The sequence below is a fragment of the Dreissena polymorpha genome, chromosome 4, assembly GCF_020536995.1.
Source record: "Dreissena polymorpha isolate Duluth1 chromosome 4, UMN_Dpol_1.0, whole genome shotgun sequence".
In the NCBI taxonomy this organism is placed as follows: Eukaryota; Metazoa; Mollusca; class Bivalvia; order Myida; family Dreissenidae; genus Dreissena; species Dreissena polymorpha.
This window is the reverse complement of record NC_068358.1, coordinates 21,580,458-21,598,470: the sequence shown is the minus strand read 5'-3', so window position 1 is coordinate 21,598,470 and position 18,013 is coordinate 21,580,458. Positions and strand designations below refer to the sequence as shown.

Sequence of the window (18,013 nt, the reverse complement as noted above, 5' to 3'; positions counted from 1 at the left end):
CATCAGACACTCCTTCTGACACTCTTCAAGCGGTTTTGAAAACCCTATTTCATTGCAAACTTTTGTCAATAAAGGATCCGTGTTGTCATAAAACCGAAAGTGAAAGTACAGTTTAAAAAAAAATGAATAAAGAGCAAAATTGTTGAAAATTGACGAACATTTTTATTGATACTTACGTAAGACAATAAGACTGAACAAAATAACAATTTATTTCTAAACTTAAAAATGTTTACTTCTAAAACAAATTCGTCATTCATCCGCGGACGTATTTGTGTCGTAGTCATAAATGCCTCCAAATGGATTTGTGTGAAGCGTCAAGCAATAGAGATGACAATAACATAGTGACGTCATCCTCTATTTATAGATTGCACCACTAGGTTTATGGACTACCTCGTCTATGGCAGAGTCGCGTCCATTATTTACAGCCTAAAATAAATAGAGAGGAACTGTTTCATATGCAGTTTTGTCAAGTAAATATTTTATTGAAACGTGTAATAAAATGTTGAACTCGCGAGGTTGATTTATCACTTAGTTTTAGTGATTGAACGGAGTAAAATATTTGTGAAATATTTTATCAAACATGAATTTGCATTTCTAGTTTCGCTATGCATATGTTGAATGTGTGAAGATGGCAGACAGAGAAAGGATCGGATTTATTTTATGACGTTTGCTGCGATATATGCGAAGAGAAAAATGTCAATAAGCAAGCCATGTTTTATTGTCAGAAATGTTCGAAAGGCCTTTGTGACGAGTGTTTAGGGCTTCACAAACACTTTTTCACAAAGCACGTCGCGTATGGAAGAGAAAAGATGGATAAATGGTCTTTTACAACAAAATCTTTCGATGAACTGCAGTTTTGTCTACACCATCCTGATCGTCTGATAGAGATGTTTTGTGAAGATCACAGTAAATAATGTTGCTCCATGTGCCACTTCCATGAACACAGGTAGGCTCAGTTGCAATAATTCAATTCTAAGCTTTATAGCCCAATGGGCTGCTTCGAGTTGCAATGCGCTCTCTCTTGTCCATGGGTGCAAAATATTATCAACAATGCAAGGGTTAAGGAACACTGAAACAGCAAGAACTTATTAAAGTTTACCTATCTAAACCACAAACTTATCTAAATGGTACCATTAAAGCAAGAAATAATTGATTTTATTGACTTAGGTTTTGTTTTGTACGCTGTATCCGCCATATTGGAAAATTGACCCAATATTGATTAGGTCGCAGTACACCAATATTGTGCACGTCGAGTTATGTGCTCCAGCCTATAACGTCGATAACGATGTGTTATTCGATACAGAATACACTGTTTCGAATTTAAACATAAACATGTCAGGTAGAAAAGTGTGTTGAAACATCGTCGTGTTTTTATAGGGTGCATGCAAAGGATAACATCCGTAGGTTGCCATTCAGGTAAATTTAACATGGCTATGAAGTTTATTCATTATTTTCCTCAATTTGTCTCGAACGACGTCTGTTAAGTGAAGCGAACGGAAACGCTGCGCTGAACTGCACCCATGTATATGAAGGGGTGCATATGGACTGCCAGAGCCGCCATAGCAAAAATTATCAAAGGCTCTGGGAGTCCGTTTATATGGACTAAGGTAGGCTATATCATTTCTGTAAAACATTCAGTTACAGACTTTAAACAGTTTGCAAGACTAACCCGTTGCGGTAAAAATAAATAATTGGACCCTATTAAATGTATGGACGGTGAAAAACATAAGGTATAGTCAACACGGACTTATTGATTAAAGTGTACAGTAGCTTTGCCGCGGAATTCCTATGCTCCACTTAGTTCATAATGTCAAAATCGAAAGTACATATACAAGTTTGATATCTAGACAGTTATTTAATAAACTGTTCGAGCAAATAACTAGTTTTACACACATATTTCGGTCAGTTGACAGTAACATCAAGGCTGCCAATAATTGTATGCTTTATATTATGTTTAATAATAAGTAGTATAACAGACATATCTATAGAGTTTCATTATTTGTATAATAGTATTTCACGATAAAAATGTTAAATGACGAAACCTCATTTGAAGTTTTTATTGTATTTCGATTAGATCAATATCACGTTCAATTCTGTATATTAAATTAAAAAATGATTGAACATTAGTATGTAATGAGAGTTTTTGAGACAACACAAGATCGCAACCATCTAAGTAAATATCTCAGAAACTTTAACAAGATTTGTTTGTGAAACCTTATGCCCCAACCCCCACCCCGACTTTCCGCAAAGTTGCAGCTGCGCAATCGAAATTAGATCTCTTGATTTGAAATTCATTAGGGGTAATTATTTGACTAGAATAACCGGCACACTATTGTTTGTATGATCTTACAAAATCAATTTAGCGGAAAACAATTGCATAGAACTTCCCATTTGTATTTAAAGAATAAAAAATGACACCCTTCAAAAAGATTATATAATCATCAACATGTGTTAACTACATTGTATATACAATCGATTTCACCATATGGGGGCGGAGCAATTGCAAATTTAGTTCAGTTAATATAAAGAAACAAAATACAAATTCTCAGTCTGCCAAAACGAAAGTTTGCACAATTTTTAGACATTTTTTGAAAAGAAGCGAAATAACACTTATTAAAAGTACAATATTCAAAATATCAGTTCATTTATTTAAAAACACAAATCAAAATATGTAAGGTAATATAGCGTATATAATGCTTTTAATCGATAATTTGAAAAAAAGAGGATATTTTTAATATGCCCTTCACATCGGAATCAGCCCTTACTCCAAAAAAATCATTTTTTTTGGGAAAACGCCGATAGTTGTTGATGCCGCTGTGCTTCTCTCTTTAAGTAAGATTTAATACTGACAATCATGCCACGTGTTCATGTTATCGGATGCATTCACGGCGTTCTAACCAAATCCTTTGCTTTTTACATAGCTTATACTGCTATCTATCAAGGTTCACGCGGCGATTATCGGCGACTTAAGACGTCCACACTACGTTCCTTTTGTGAATAGTGCAGGGTTTACTCTGGCATTTGTAAAATTAGACAATGACTTAAAATCGACCAATTTGACTACATACATATCTATTTTGCTTAAACTATTTCTTCCTTTAAAGGGATCTTTTCACGCTTTGGTAAATTGACAAAATTGAAAAAAGTTGTTTCAGATTCGTAAGTTTTCGTTTTAGTTATGATATTTGTGAGGAAACAGTAATACTGAACATTAACCATGCTCTAATATAGCCATTATATGCATCTTTTGACGATTTTAAAACCTAAAAATTATAAAGCGTTGCAACGCGAAACGATTGAATAATTTGGAGAGTTCTGTTTTTGTCGTTAAATTTTGTGAAACTACGAAGATTGCTTATATAAGGTATAAAATACGTCAAGAATGTGTACTCGGCGGAATAGCTCAGAAGGCTAAAGCGTTTTTACTTCAGGACTCTGGCAGGACTCCAGGGGTCACTGGTTCGAAACCTGCTCCGGGCAATGTTCTTTTCCTTTTTTTAATTTTTTTCTTGATTTTTTACTGGAGCTTTTATGATCCAATGTTTACATTCATCAATATAAAGCATTTAATGAATAAGTTAAAAAATTGCCAAAATCTGTGAAAAGGCCCCTTTAAACTCATTAAAAAATTATTCAGATGGAATTTTGGCGAAGCAAACATTTTAGCCAGCGATAACTGCGACTGTTATAGTATACACTATAACTGTAATAAGAACAAGAACGCGACAGTGTCGTAATAAGAACCCAATGTACGAAATAGGAATTTAGTAGGGTCGCCGCATAATATTCATTCTTATGAGAACCAATTCTGTAAGTTTCCACAGTGACTCTAGTACGATTGCTCTAGGTCCCCTTCACGTTCTTCGCGTTTCTATCGCGCTGCTGCTGCGTTTATGTCAAACCTATGGCGTTGAAACCAAGACGCCGTAAAAAATGTCAAACATTGTCGCGGTAAGGTCGCCGCCTTATGCGGCGTTATAGGCTTTTGAATGCCGCCTTCTTGCGTTCTCACGAGGACCCCACGTTCTTGCCGATCCTACGGCATCCTGGGTCGCGTAAGAACGCAGTTAAAATGCCAGTATGGTGTGACGGAGATATAAGCGCGTTTAGTTTGCTTCTAGACGTTCTGGGTTCGAAACTCATTGAATGCGATTATTTTTATTCAAACATTTTTACTAGTATAATTAGTGATGGCTGTTTCAAGTAATAAGTATTTGTAAGTTAAATGATATTAATACGAAAACCTTTGTACATGTCGCTTGAATGTACCTATTCATTTACACATCTTAAACCAGTAACTTACATTATAGCAATTATTTTCTAAGACAGCATAGCCACATATTCATCCTTAAATTAAAACGTAATATATTACAGGCCCTGTATCAAGCTTGTGCTGATAAAAGACTAATAAAAAGCATTCCATGATGCGGGGAATTTCATAAAATATCTGCAACTATAACCAATGTTCAACAAGAGCTTAAGACTGCAATTGATGATACACAGGAATTTCTGAAGAAACTGCTGGATTCGTATGATAAAGCTTATGATGAAATTAAATTGTTTCGTCAGAAAATCAACGATATACTTGACGAATTGGAGAGAAGTACAATAAATTCCATGGACACCTGGCTGCAAACAATGAAAAAGTATTTACAAAGTGACACAGACAAGTGTTCGAAAGCCACAAACGGTTAAAAGAAAATCAGCGATGCGATCAATAATATAAAAATGATCAAAACGATGTAACATTTATAGCGCAACAAAGAGCATCGGAAATGGTTTCACATGCTGATAGTATTTTAAAAGAGTTGACTGTTCACAGAAGCACTGTTGTAACGTTTAAGAGCAACCCTAGTATTGATGAAACACTATAAGGGTTTCGTTGCCTTGGAGATATTAAATGTGATGAAAAGCAGCCGGATAAAAACAAAAACACGACACTCGAGTGTAGTAACAAATCGCTTTATGATATCCGAATCGCATCTGATCGTAGTTCATGCGACATAAGGAACATATGCGGGCAGAAATCCTTATAGCGGACAGAGTCAACATGAGGACGAAATTGCTTGATGCGCAGTACAAAGTTGTCACACATACTGACACATACTGACCTTAGGTCCTGTCCATGGGACATGTGCAGTATCAGTCCTACCGAGGTCGCTGTTACAGTTGGTGTTTTTGTAATACTTAAACTGTCCAGTTCCTCACTGTGAACAACAAACAGAAAATTTAAGGCAGGGAACTGAAATTCAAACACAATTGTCATGGTATAACACACTTAAACGGCAGTTTGTTTATCACATCAATGACTACCTTGCATCAGTACACACTGGCTGGTCAGCAGGTGAAGAAGATCTATGAAGATACTTCTCATGAATACACAGGTATGATTGACAGTATTATTAGTTACACTGTTAGTAACTGATGGTGTATTGGATATACACCCTCGGTAACTTCGTACTATACGAGAGCAAGGCTCGAGTATGGTATTAAATTACCGAGGGTGTATATCCCATACACCGTCAGTTACTAACGGTGTAACGATTATATCTAAACCAAATACTTGATTATCCGAGGTGTATTGAAATTACAAGGGGTATATGGAAAATATACCATGGGCACGTGACCGCTCTAATCCAATCGGATTAGGTCATTTTTGTAGAAGGTGAGATATACAACAAACATGTAATGTTATGCTTCAATCTTTTTAGCTCACCTGAGCACAATGTGCTCATGGTGAGATTTTGTGATCGCCTTTTGTCCTTCGTCCATCGTCCGTTGTGCGTCGTGCGGCGTCAACATTTGCCTTTATTTACACTCTAGAGGTCACATTGTCCAATCTTCATGAAATTTGGTCAGAAGATTGGTCTCAATGATATCTTGAATGAGTTTGAAAATGGTTACGTCTGTTTGAAAAACTTGGCTGCCAAGGGGCGGGGCATTTTTACTTATATGGCTATATACATGTATGGCTATAGTAAAATATTGTTAACACTCTAGAGTCCACATTTATTATCCGATCTTCATGAAACTTGATCAGAAAGTTCATCCCAATAATATCTTGGAAGAGATTAAAAATGATGCCGGTTGGTTGAAAAACATGACCGCCAGGGGGCGGGGCATTTTGCCTTATAAGGCTATAGTAAAACCTTGTTAACACTCTAGAGGCCACATTTATTTTCCGATCTTCATGAAACTTGGTCAGAAGATTAGTCCCAACGATATCTTGGATGAGTTCGAAAATTGTTTTGGTTGCTTTAAAAACATGGCCACCAGGGGGCGGGACATTTTTCCTTATATGGCTGTATATGGCTCTAGTAAAACCTTGTTAACACTCTAAAGGCCACATTTTGTGTCCAATCTTCATGAAATTTAGTCAAAAGATTGGTCTTAATAATATCTTGGATGAGTATGAAAATGGTTACGTTAGCTTGAAAAACATGGCTGCCAACAGGGACCGAATTTAACCTATTAAGGAACTTGCATTTTTTTGCAAGTTGATTTTTTTTCACTTGCAAAATAAAAAACTTACTCGCAATTGGGGATTTTTTATATTGTTTATTTAAAACAATACATTTCTTGTACCATATTGCTTAAAATTGTGCATTATATGTTGGCTACTTGAACAAGCATAATTATTGGAAAAAAACAGTTATCTTAATGATTATAGGCATGGATCCATTTTTTAACTGTTATTAGAGCTGCTTTCGGCGTGTCTTTCTCTGTAGTTTTTTTAGCTTTAAGTTTTTTTTTGCTGTCTCGACGCCGGCCTTTTCAGAAATGTGTCCATGATTGATGAACATTTTTTTATCATGCAGACGGAAAGATTTTTAGAAAGTCGCGATCTCCGAGACGCTTATTAGCCGCAAAAGCCTAGCGAACCATAGCTCGTACCAGAGTTGCTTCCTTTGAATCTTACAACAACAACAATGGTGTCCGAATGTGTTCACGCAATTTTTTAACACTTTAATCGTTTAATTTTAGCAAGATTTCGATCTTGAAAATGGGAGTCGTGATTATAGAAAGTAATTATCTCTCAATACTTACAGGATTTATGGAAAAGCAGGTTTGAGAAGTTTGATCATCATGAAACTTGGTCAGCTCTATGTGCTAATGATATCTTGGATGAGTTCGAAATTGGTTCTGGTTGGTGGAAAAACATGGCTGCCAAGTGGGCGTGGCATTTTTCCGTATATAGCTATAGTAAAGCCCTGTTAACAATCTAGAAGACACATTTATTGTCCAATCATCATGAAACTTGGTCAGAAGGTTTGTCCATATGATATCTTGGGTAAGTTTTAAAATGGTTCCAGTTGCTTGAAAAACATGGTCACCAGGGGGCCGGGCATTTTTCCTTATATGGCTTCATGAACTGTGTGAATGGTGATACAGTTAGACAAAACTGTTTTAAAAATGTTTCATTGTTGTTACTTTATAGTCTGCAGGTAGCATCAGCTTCATGCAAATTTACAAAGGTGTACAGTTATTATAGAATATAGAATAGAACAGTTATCTTTTAAGTAGTTCTAAGTTATCTTCATATATTGATCTCATTTTGATTTCATTTTGATATCTGATGAGATAATTATGTTCTTGTACCGTTCTTCTTGTATTATAGAATTCTAACAGTTATCTTTTAAGTAGTTCTAAGTTATCTTCATATTGACCTAATTCTGATTTAGTTTTGATATCTGATGAGAGAATGTACTTGTACCGTATACTTAAGGTATATCTGCTGATTATTGCGATGTTTATTGTCATTTTGTCATGTATACCATAGCATCTTATTCTTGTTTTTAAGATATGCATCCACCATTGTGTGTCTGATACCTATGGGATTAGATTGTTTTACAATTGGTATTAATAACACATTGCATTTTTGTTCAATTAATCATTTTGATGTTCGATTTTAAATATATTTATATGCAGACGCTGCAAGAAAAATCTTATATTCTGTATGTACAATGTTATGTTGCACTCTTATGTTAGGTTGTAAAACTATGTTTAATAATGTTTTGTATTTTGCTGATTGTTAACTATTTTAAGTTCATGTGTCCACATTGATGACCACAGTGTGTTGCTGCATCAGCATATCTGCCTTGGTGGCGAAGATGAGGGACTGTTTTGTAAAGTAAAACATGAATTCAGTGATTATTGACGGAAAACAAGTAAGTAAGAAGTTCTCTACGTATCTCTAGAACATTACTTTTTACCATAAAATTCCTTTATTTTAACCCTAAACAAGCCCAAACCTCCTGCATTTTGATGCAAAATATTCTAATATTTTTTTCCAATATTTTCACCTTAAGTCAGTTGACGGCCTGAGTAAAGTATTTGAAAAATGTTTCAAAACAAAAAAACATTCCCTTTTGGCTATACAATTACCAAGTCACCATTCACACACAGATGAAATATGCACTGGATAGATAAAAAATAATGTATTTCGAACGGTCAGTAGGATGTTCGTTCCGTAGATCGTTCGGTATCTTTGAGAACGCTTAGACCTACCATTATCCAGATAGGTAGGCTGGTTGTCTTGTAAGTAAATAAAACGTATTTAACTTATTAGTCATACAGTCTGGGTTTTACAGAAACAATAAAAGTTTGGGATCAACAAAATATTAATGGTGTGATTTGTTTCCACTTCTGGTGTCATTTACAATAAAAAATATTTCCTTTCTATTGTAATTTTATTAAATGTTTTATTGATTATGATATATTCTTAAAGTATCTGACATTTAACCTACTTAATATGAATGATAGTCGATGGACATACGTGTTTTCAAACAAATTGGTATAATGATTGCCTTAATATAATGCGTGACTTATTAGGTATCTTATTACACGAACACATGCGATACAGCCAACGCTAGTAGAGCGAAAACTAACTTTTATTAGAAAAACGTATTTATTTTAAACAAATCCTGTACAGACAGAATCAAGAATCATAACATGGTATGTACAGTTCAATTCCCACCACGGTGTAGAATGGATGAATCACACCATGGTAGGGACTTTTGAATCACACAGTGTATGTACCGCCAAAATCTAATCATGGTATTACATACTGAATCTCACCGGGAAATGTGATGACTATTCCTCCCCTCTCACTATTCTACGTTCAGACTGAATCTCACCATGGTTTATACTGACTAAATCTCACCTTGTTTTCTACAGACTGAATCTCACCATGTTTTCTACATAATGAATTTGACCATGTTATATACTGTTTTAATCACACCATGTTTTGTACAGACTAAATCTCACTACGATATTTATAAACTTAATCACATAACGGTATCTACAGACTGAATCTAACCATGTTACGTACAGACTAAATCTCACCATGTTACGTACAAACTAAATCTCACCATGTTACATACAGACTGAATCTCACCATGTAACGTACAGAGTTAATCTCATCATGTTACGTTCAGAATGAATCTCATCATGTTACGTATAGACTAAATCTCACCATGTTACGTACAGACTGAATCTAATCATGTCACGTACAGACTGAATCTAACCATGTTACGTACAGACTAAATATCACCATATTACGTACAGACTGAACTTCACAATGTTACGTACATACTAAATCTCACCATGTTACGTGCTGACTGAATCTCATTATGTTTCATACACTAGTCAGACTGATTCTTACCTTAGTATGTGCAGACTTAAAATCACCATGGTACAACTTACTGAATCTCAAAAGGGTTTAACTTACTTAATCTCACCATGACAAACACTGACTGAATCTCAACACGATATAAACTGACTAAATCTCAACACGATAAAAACAGACTGTATCACACCACGGTATAAACTGATTAAATATCAACACAATATATATTTATTGGTGTTTGATAAATCAACCCAGATAAAACTACTTGCATGACTAAAGATCTAAATTTGTTTGTAAATAACTCAAAAATAAAAATCTTGCAACCAAAACTTCTAAGTATCCATATTGATAAGCATTAAAATTGGAAGGCCCATGTTGATAAAACTTGTTCAAAACTTGTTTCGAAATTATCACTGTTCAGGCGTACATAATATTTTCTAACACTTGAATGTTTCAGTTTCAGTTTATTAGCAATCGGCAAAATATTTGCCTTTGGCCATTTACAAATATAAAAACTTATGGCAAAGACAATCATATACATATATACAAATACAATTTCTATATAAACTAATTCCATATACATATAACAAAGAACACAACAGAGTTTTACATAACGATCAGAGAATAGTTAGGTTTTCAAGAGCTTCTTGTCTTATACATAGAGATTCTTTAATATATTTTGCAAGATTATACATACATTTTTTACTATTTGTTGACATTAATAAAATGAATTTTTGAACAGTAGGCCATGAACAATTTCCAATATATTTTGATCTTATACATCTATACTTTGAGCAACATAAAATGAAATGATATTCTGATTCTACAGCATTTTGATTACATAATTTGCACAATCTATTATCTCTTTCTATGTTATAATATCTTCCTACTTCTATCTCTAGACTATGGGAACATAATCGTATACTTGTCAATAATTTTCGTAACTTGTCATTAGTTATAACATCTAAGTATTTTTCAAAACAAAATTCGGTTTTATATTTGCAATAACTATCAAGTTTTGACATTGCATTAATACTATCATGCCATTCCTGAACAAATTGATCTCTTATTCTTGATTTCAACAAACTATAATAATACACGTTATGATCGAAAAATAATCTGATATGTGCATAGCCTAGATGATCGACAATGGAGTTTATTCTACTTGCCCAACAAGGCGTATTGACATTATCGCATAGATCATTATAGATGTGATATATAGGTAATTCGTTATTTTTCATTATTTTCAACCAAAATTTAACAGCTCTTTCTTTACAAATAACAGATAGAGGTACTCGACCAAGTTCACCATACACTGCATATGTAGGAGTTTGCTTCTTAACACCCAGTAAATACTTACAAAAACGTATATGCAATTTGTCTACCTCTTTATAATTATAAACACCCCATACTTCACAACCATATGTTAATATAGGCACAATCATAGAGTCAAACAGAGATAACTTTGTACTAATATCAAAACTGACCTTATCAAAGACATTCAAAAGGTTATTATAAGCTCTAAGGGCTTGTTCATTTAGTGCTCTAACTGCATTTTGCATATTACCAGTATATGTAAATTTAATTCCAAGATAAACAAAATTGTCAACAATTTCGATTTTTTCATTATCTATATAAAAGTCAGGATATACATTTTGCTTCTTTTTTTCAAAAACACATATTTTGGTTTTGAATGAAAACTATGTTCTATAATGCGTACATAACACCAATTATTGATTATCGATGTGTCACATGGCAAAATGCACATAAACATAAACATAAACAGAATATCAAAACTGCAAGGAAGGTTTTTAAGAGTAATATTACGTAAAAATTTTCATATAAATTATTATGATGTATCACAAAAAAAATCAATGGCTTTCTTTTGAAAACAGATGTAAATATTTCACAAGTATAATTATTTACAAATCTCTTCATAATTTAACGCTCACATATATCGACGACCTAATAAAACTGGTCAAACACAACATTTACAATTTAAGATCGATATCAAACAATGATTTGACGCATAAAAACCTCACTAAAACCTTTTTAAAAAGGCGTGTAGTTACTCTGGTATGGAAATATGGAACCGCATACCGGTAATTATTCGACAATATGTCACTCTCACCACTTTCAAACATGGCCTTAAGAAATATTTCCTTATTGAGGCGCATAATGAGTCTCACGCGTAGTAACATTTTCTGTCTTTCTCTTGTTCAAAAGTCAAGTACTACATAAGTGTCGTTATGATTACTGTAGATTTCATTTCTGCAAACAAATATATACATATTGCTTTTTCTAAATATTTATTTCGCAAGGAGATGCAGGCTATTCTTCATAACAGTTGTGTGATTACATATCCTATTATGAACACTGTTCATGAATGTTGTTTTCTGTAATTATAATGTTTGTGTATATCAGCCACTTTCTGTCAATCGTAAACATTTTCAAGAATAATGTATTTCACGTTTTTAAACTCTGACTTTGTACAATAATGTACGCGGCTGTTCTTGTTAACTTCTTGTTATTGTTAATTGTCGTGTTAATTAAGATATAGTAATTGTATGTGTGTGTGTATATGTGTGTGTGTGTGTGTGTGTGTGTGTGTGTGTGTGTGTGTGTGTGTGTGTGTGTGTGTGTGTGTGTGTGTGTGTGTGTGTGTGTGTGTGTGTGTGTGTGTGTGTGTGTGTGTGTGTGTGTGTGTGTGTGTGTGTGTGTGTGTGTGTGTGTGTGTGTGTGTGTGTGTGTGTGTGTGTGTGTGTGTGTGTGTGTGTGTGTGTGTGTGTGTGTGTGTGTGTGTGTGTGTGTGTTGATAAAATTTGTTCAAAACTTGTTTCGAAATTATCACTGTTCAGGCGTACATAATATTTTCTAACACCTGAATGAAAACTATGTTCTATAATGCGTACATAACACCAATTATTGAGTATGGATGTATCACATGACAAAGTGCAAATACTAAAGACATAAACAGAATATCAAAACTGCAAAGAAGGTTTTTAAGAGTAATATTACGTAAAAATTTTAATATAAATGATTATGATGTATCACAAAAAAATCAATGGCTTTCTTTTGAAAACAGATGTAAATATTTCACAAGTATAATTATTTACAAATCTCTTCATAATTTAACGCCCAAATATATCGACAATCTAATAAAACTGGTCAAACACAACATTTACAATTTAAGATCGATATCAAACAATGATTTGACGCATAAAAACCTCACTAAAACCTTTTTAAAAAGGCGTGTAGTTACTCTGGTATGGAAATATGGAACCGCATACCGGTAATTATTCGACAATATGTCACTCTCACCACTTTCAAACATGGCCTTAAGAAATATTTCCTTATTGAGGCGCATAATGAGTCTCACGCGTAGTAACATTTTCTGTCTTTCTCTTGTTCAAAAGTCAAATACTACATAAGTGTCGTTATGATTACTGTACATTTCATTTCTGCAAACAAATATATACATATTGCTTTTTCTAAATATTTATTTCGCAAGGAGATGCAGGCTATTCTTCATAACAGTTGTGTGATTACATATCCTATTATGAACACTGTTCATGAATGTTGTTTTCTGTAATTATAATGTTTGTGTATATCAGCCACTTTCTGTCAATCGTAAACTTTTTCAAGAATAATGTATTTCACGTTTTTAAACTCTGACTTTGTACAATAATGTACGCGGCTGTTCTTGTTAACTTCTTGTTATTGTTAATTGTCGTGTTAATTAAGATATAGTAATTGTATATGTGTGTATATGTGTGTGTATGTGTGTGTGTGCGTGTGTACGTGCGAGTGTGTGCATATGGGAAAATGTAATAAACAAGAAATTAATATTCTTACATACTTTTTGTAAATAAATAATTGTTCCTTGAGACCATTTAATATTGAAAGAGAAAATAATAATATAAGAGAAGTCATGTAATAGACTTGCTTTTTATAACACTTCTATTACACTGTTACAGTACTCTTCATGTCCGTCAAAGTCGCACAAATGTATTTATTTATTGTGTTAATTCAGTTATTTTTATGCCCGTTGTGAAAAGCATATATATATTCTTATCAAAAAATATACACATGTTCGCATGATAATGCAAAGATGCATTATACATGTCATATTTGTTTGAAGGCCTCATTGAAAATAAGATTGCCATTGTTAAACTGTTTGCATGGCGTTGTATCAATGTGTTGTCTTAAAGGGATCTTTTCACGCTTTGGTAAATTGACAAAATTGAAAAAAGTTGTTTCAGATTCGCAAATTTTCGTTTTAGTTATGATATTTGTGAGGAAACAGTAATACTGAACATTTACCATGCTCTAATATAGCCATTATATGCATCTTTTGACGATTATAAAACCTAAAAATTATAAAGCGTTGCAACGCGAAACGATTGAATAATTTGGAGAGTTCTGTTTTTGTCGTTAAATTGTGTATTACTACGAAGATTGCTTATATAAAGTATAAAATACGTCAAGTATGTGTACTCGGCGGAATAGCTCAGTAGGCTAAAGCGTTTTTACTTCAGGACTCTGGCAGGACTCCAGGGGTTACTGGTTCGAAACCTGCTCCGGGCAATGTTCTTTTCCTTTTTTTAATTTTATTCTTGATTTTTTACTGGAGCTTTTACGATCTAATGTTTACATTTATCAATATAAAGCATTTAATGAATAAGTTAAAAAATGCCAAAATCTGTGAAAAGGCCCCTTTAATGAGATACCTTCGGAAAATAAAGAGATTATTATTATTATTATTATTATTATTATCATTATTATTATTATTATTATTATTATTATTATTATTATTATTATTATTATTATTATTATTATTATTATTGTTATTATTATTATTATTATTATTATTATTATTATTATTATTATTATTATTATTATTATTATTATTATATAGACAGACTGAATCTCACCACGGTGTACTGATTAAATTTCCACACGATATAGTTAGACTGAATCTCAACGCGGTATACTGATTAAATATCAACACGAAATAGACGGACTGAATCTCACCACGATGTATACTGATTAAATATCAACACTATACAGACAGACTGAATCTCAACACGGTATACTGATTAAATATCAACACGATATAGACAGACTGAATCTCACCACGATGTATACTGATTAAATATCAACACGACATAGACAGACTGAATCTCAACATGGTGTAAACTTACTGATTAGGTTACTATTAATAGTTTTGAATATGTGCTTCCATATTTTCTGTCTTGGGGAACGACATTCTAAGGTGTCAAAACATCCTGGTGTGTTTTGTTTTATTTTAACACCAGGCACACATGACATTTGACAATTTTTTTCAAAGTGATACATATTTTAATTAATGCATTCACATGATAAGCAGTTTATTCAAACGGTTTAATTCAAATTCAGTTTTTTTTTATATCTGTGTAGCATGCTTAAACGCCAATATTAATATATATTTCAAAAAAGTGTATAATACAGTATTGCATTTAAATATTTTGACATGAAATTGTATTTATAGTGTACCCATCCATTGATTCTTATCCTATTATAACAAAGTATTATATTATACATTTATAGTGTTTAAGTGTACAGTTAGTGCGGCTGGATCAAAGCTGTTTGCTACCAACTACAGTCGCGACAGGCTCCTGACCTTGTCAATGGATGGGACTGTCCTGTCATCCTTGGAAGATCCTGCACTAAAAGGTCCTAGAGGTCTACACATATCACAGACAGGACAGCTGCAGCTGGTCTGTGGACGTGGTTTACAAAACGTGGTCCAGGTGAATGGTGAGGGTGGAGTAGTGACGCTGGCTTCCAAGACGGATGAATTGTGTGAACCAGAGTCTGTATACTTCAGTGCTTGTACTAGCAGGGTTATTGTACGTTGGTCAAACCAGTGATAAAATTCTGGTTATCAAGACTTACTAAAACACAAAATGTATTTATTGTATTGCATACTTACATTTTAATCCACGACAACAGTGCATATTACGAAAACATTTGCTGGTAAGAACAATCATACATATACAACTCACTCGGTAATCTGTTTGCTTCAGTTTAAGTTGCTCATATTTTTTTTAATAACACAAGTTAGACAAGTCCATAATTTAGTTTTGAACTTATAATCTGTTTGGCGCTGTTCCCGATTATAGTGTCTATGTCAGTACATTGAAATATGTCATTACCATTCAAAACTGAGCTTAAATTGTTGGTGTTCTCATATTGTTCAAATAACATAAGAAGCACATGTAGGGTACTTATAATAAGTGCCAACACTTAAGTACTGTTCATTACCTAGTTTAAACCTATTCATTTTAGCTCAATTGCATCGGAAGTCCAAGGCTTATAAACGCTCTCGAGTTCGTTTCCTGTGCCTAGAAACAGTACTTGGTGTCTTTGGGGGGATCTAAAGAAAGCTCCCACGGTGGTTCGAGCCCGTGACCTCGCGGTCGCTAGGCGGACACCATATCCATAACACCACGGCGACCTGTTCATAAATTCATTTTCGATAACGAAGCTTAGGCACCTTTATAAAAAAAGAGGGATGGCGGATTTAGTTTTATTTAAATATTTATTTTATTTTTGTGCTCCCCGAAAATTTTCGGGGAGCATATAGTTGCCAGTTTGTCCTTCCTTCCTTACTTCCGTCACACTTTTGTTACATTTTGTCATAGCATCTTCAATACTTTACCGATCTCTTTCATATTTGGCATGTATGTACCTTGCATGGACCTCTACCTGTTGATGAGGTTTGAGGTCACTGGGGTCAAGTTCAAGGTCACCGAGGCTAATAATAGATTTTTCTGTCACACTTTTGTTACAGTTTGTAATAGCACCTTCAATACTTTACCGATCTCTTTCATATTTGGCATGTAGGTATCTTGCATGGACCTCTACCTTTTGATGAGGTTTGAGGTCACTGGGGTCAAGGTCACCGAGGCTCATAATAGATTTTTCCGTCACACTTTTGTAACAGTTTCTCATATCAGCTTCAATACTTTACCGATCTCTTTCATATTTGGCATGTTGGTACCTTGCATGGACCTCTACCTTTTGATGAGGTTTGAGGTCACTGGGGTCAAGGTCACCGAGGCTTATAATAGATTTTTCCGTCACACTTTTGTTACAGTTTATCATATCAGCTTCAATACTTTACCGATCTCTTTCATGTTTGGCATGTAGGTACCTTGCACGGACTTCTACCTTTTGATTAGGTTTGAGGTCAATGGGGTCAAGGTCACCGAGGCTAATAATAGATTTTTCCGTCACACTTTTGTTACAGTTTCTCATAGCACCTTCAATACTTTACCGATCTCTATTATATTTGGCATGTAGGTACCTTGCATGGACCTCTACCTTTTGATTAGGTTTGAGGTCACTGGGGTCAAGGTCACTGAGGCTATTAATATATTTTCCGTCACGCTTTTGTAACAGTTTCTCATAGCACCTTCAATACTTTACCGATCTCTTTCATATTTGGCATGTAGGTACCTTGCATGGGCCTCTACCTTTTGATGAGGGTTGAGGTCACTGAGTTCAAGGCCACCGAGGCTAATAAAATATTTTTAGGTGGTTATTAACACATCGATTGACAAAGCGCATCATCGGTGAGCATCCATCTGTTTCACTGATATTCTTGTTGTTTCTGCTCTTGTATTTACCATAGTTAAATAAGAAAATAATTGTATTAATTGTTTGTTACTATTGATCCATTTTTCACATATTTTTTCTAAATAGTTTTTTAAATGTCAATTTAGAGTGTGTTAAAACCATTTGTTCTCGGCTTGAATGATTACGTTTTCATTGGGCGCCTCATCTGATCCAGCTCATTACTCAAAGAGAATTGTAAGATATTATAATACAACATCATACAGTGAAATTATATTTGTATTTTGTCCCTGATATAAGCTTTTATAACTTCATAATTGCGTTTTCAAAATTTTAATTGAAATAACGTGTTTTTTTCCGAAATAAAATATTACAATTTTTGTAATGTGCCTACCGCTGAAATCATGGTTTAATTTCCCCGGCAGGAGGGCCACATTGCAGTCTTACTGTCATTCCGTCTATCCGTCCGTCCGTCCGGCGTTCCGGAGTTACATGACTAACAGATCAAGTTCGAGTTTTGTTGCGTTCTATAGAATTTAGACGAGGTTACGGGCATTGGAATAAACCATGCTCGTTAAATATCACTTTTCCGAAATGTTTATCATAGTTTTTTTGTTTTTGTTTTTCAACTTTGCGTTTATAAATAACTATTAAAACATTTTCATTATTTATTTAAAAAAAAAACACTTTTTGCGAAACTGCATATTTATTTATGCCCCCCCTCTTCGAATTCGCATTTAGCAGTCACTCTGTATCTGGGTTTAT

At 34.0% G+C, this 18,013-nt stretch overlaps 1 long non-coding RNA gene across 1 annotated transcript; it reads left to right on the top strand.

The window, feature by feature from the left end:
- Window positions 1–368: 368 nt before the first annotated feature.
- On the top strand, window positions 369–17,519 carry LOC127877895 (uncharacterized). The gene is made up of 4 exons (XR_008048654.1): window positions 369–946; window positions 4,375–5,384; window positions 8,047–8,168; window positions 15,218–17,519. It is a non-coding gene; the product is annotated as an uncharacterized LOC127877895 (long non-coding RNA).
- Window positions 17,520–18,013: the final 494 nt, after the last annotated feature.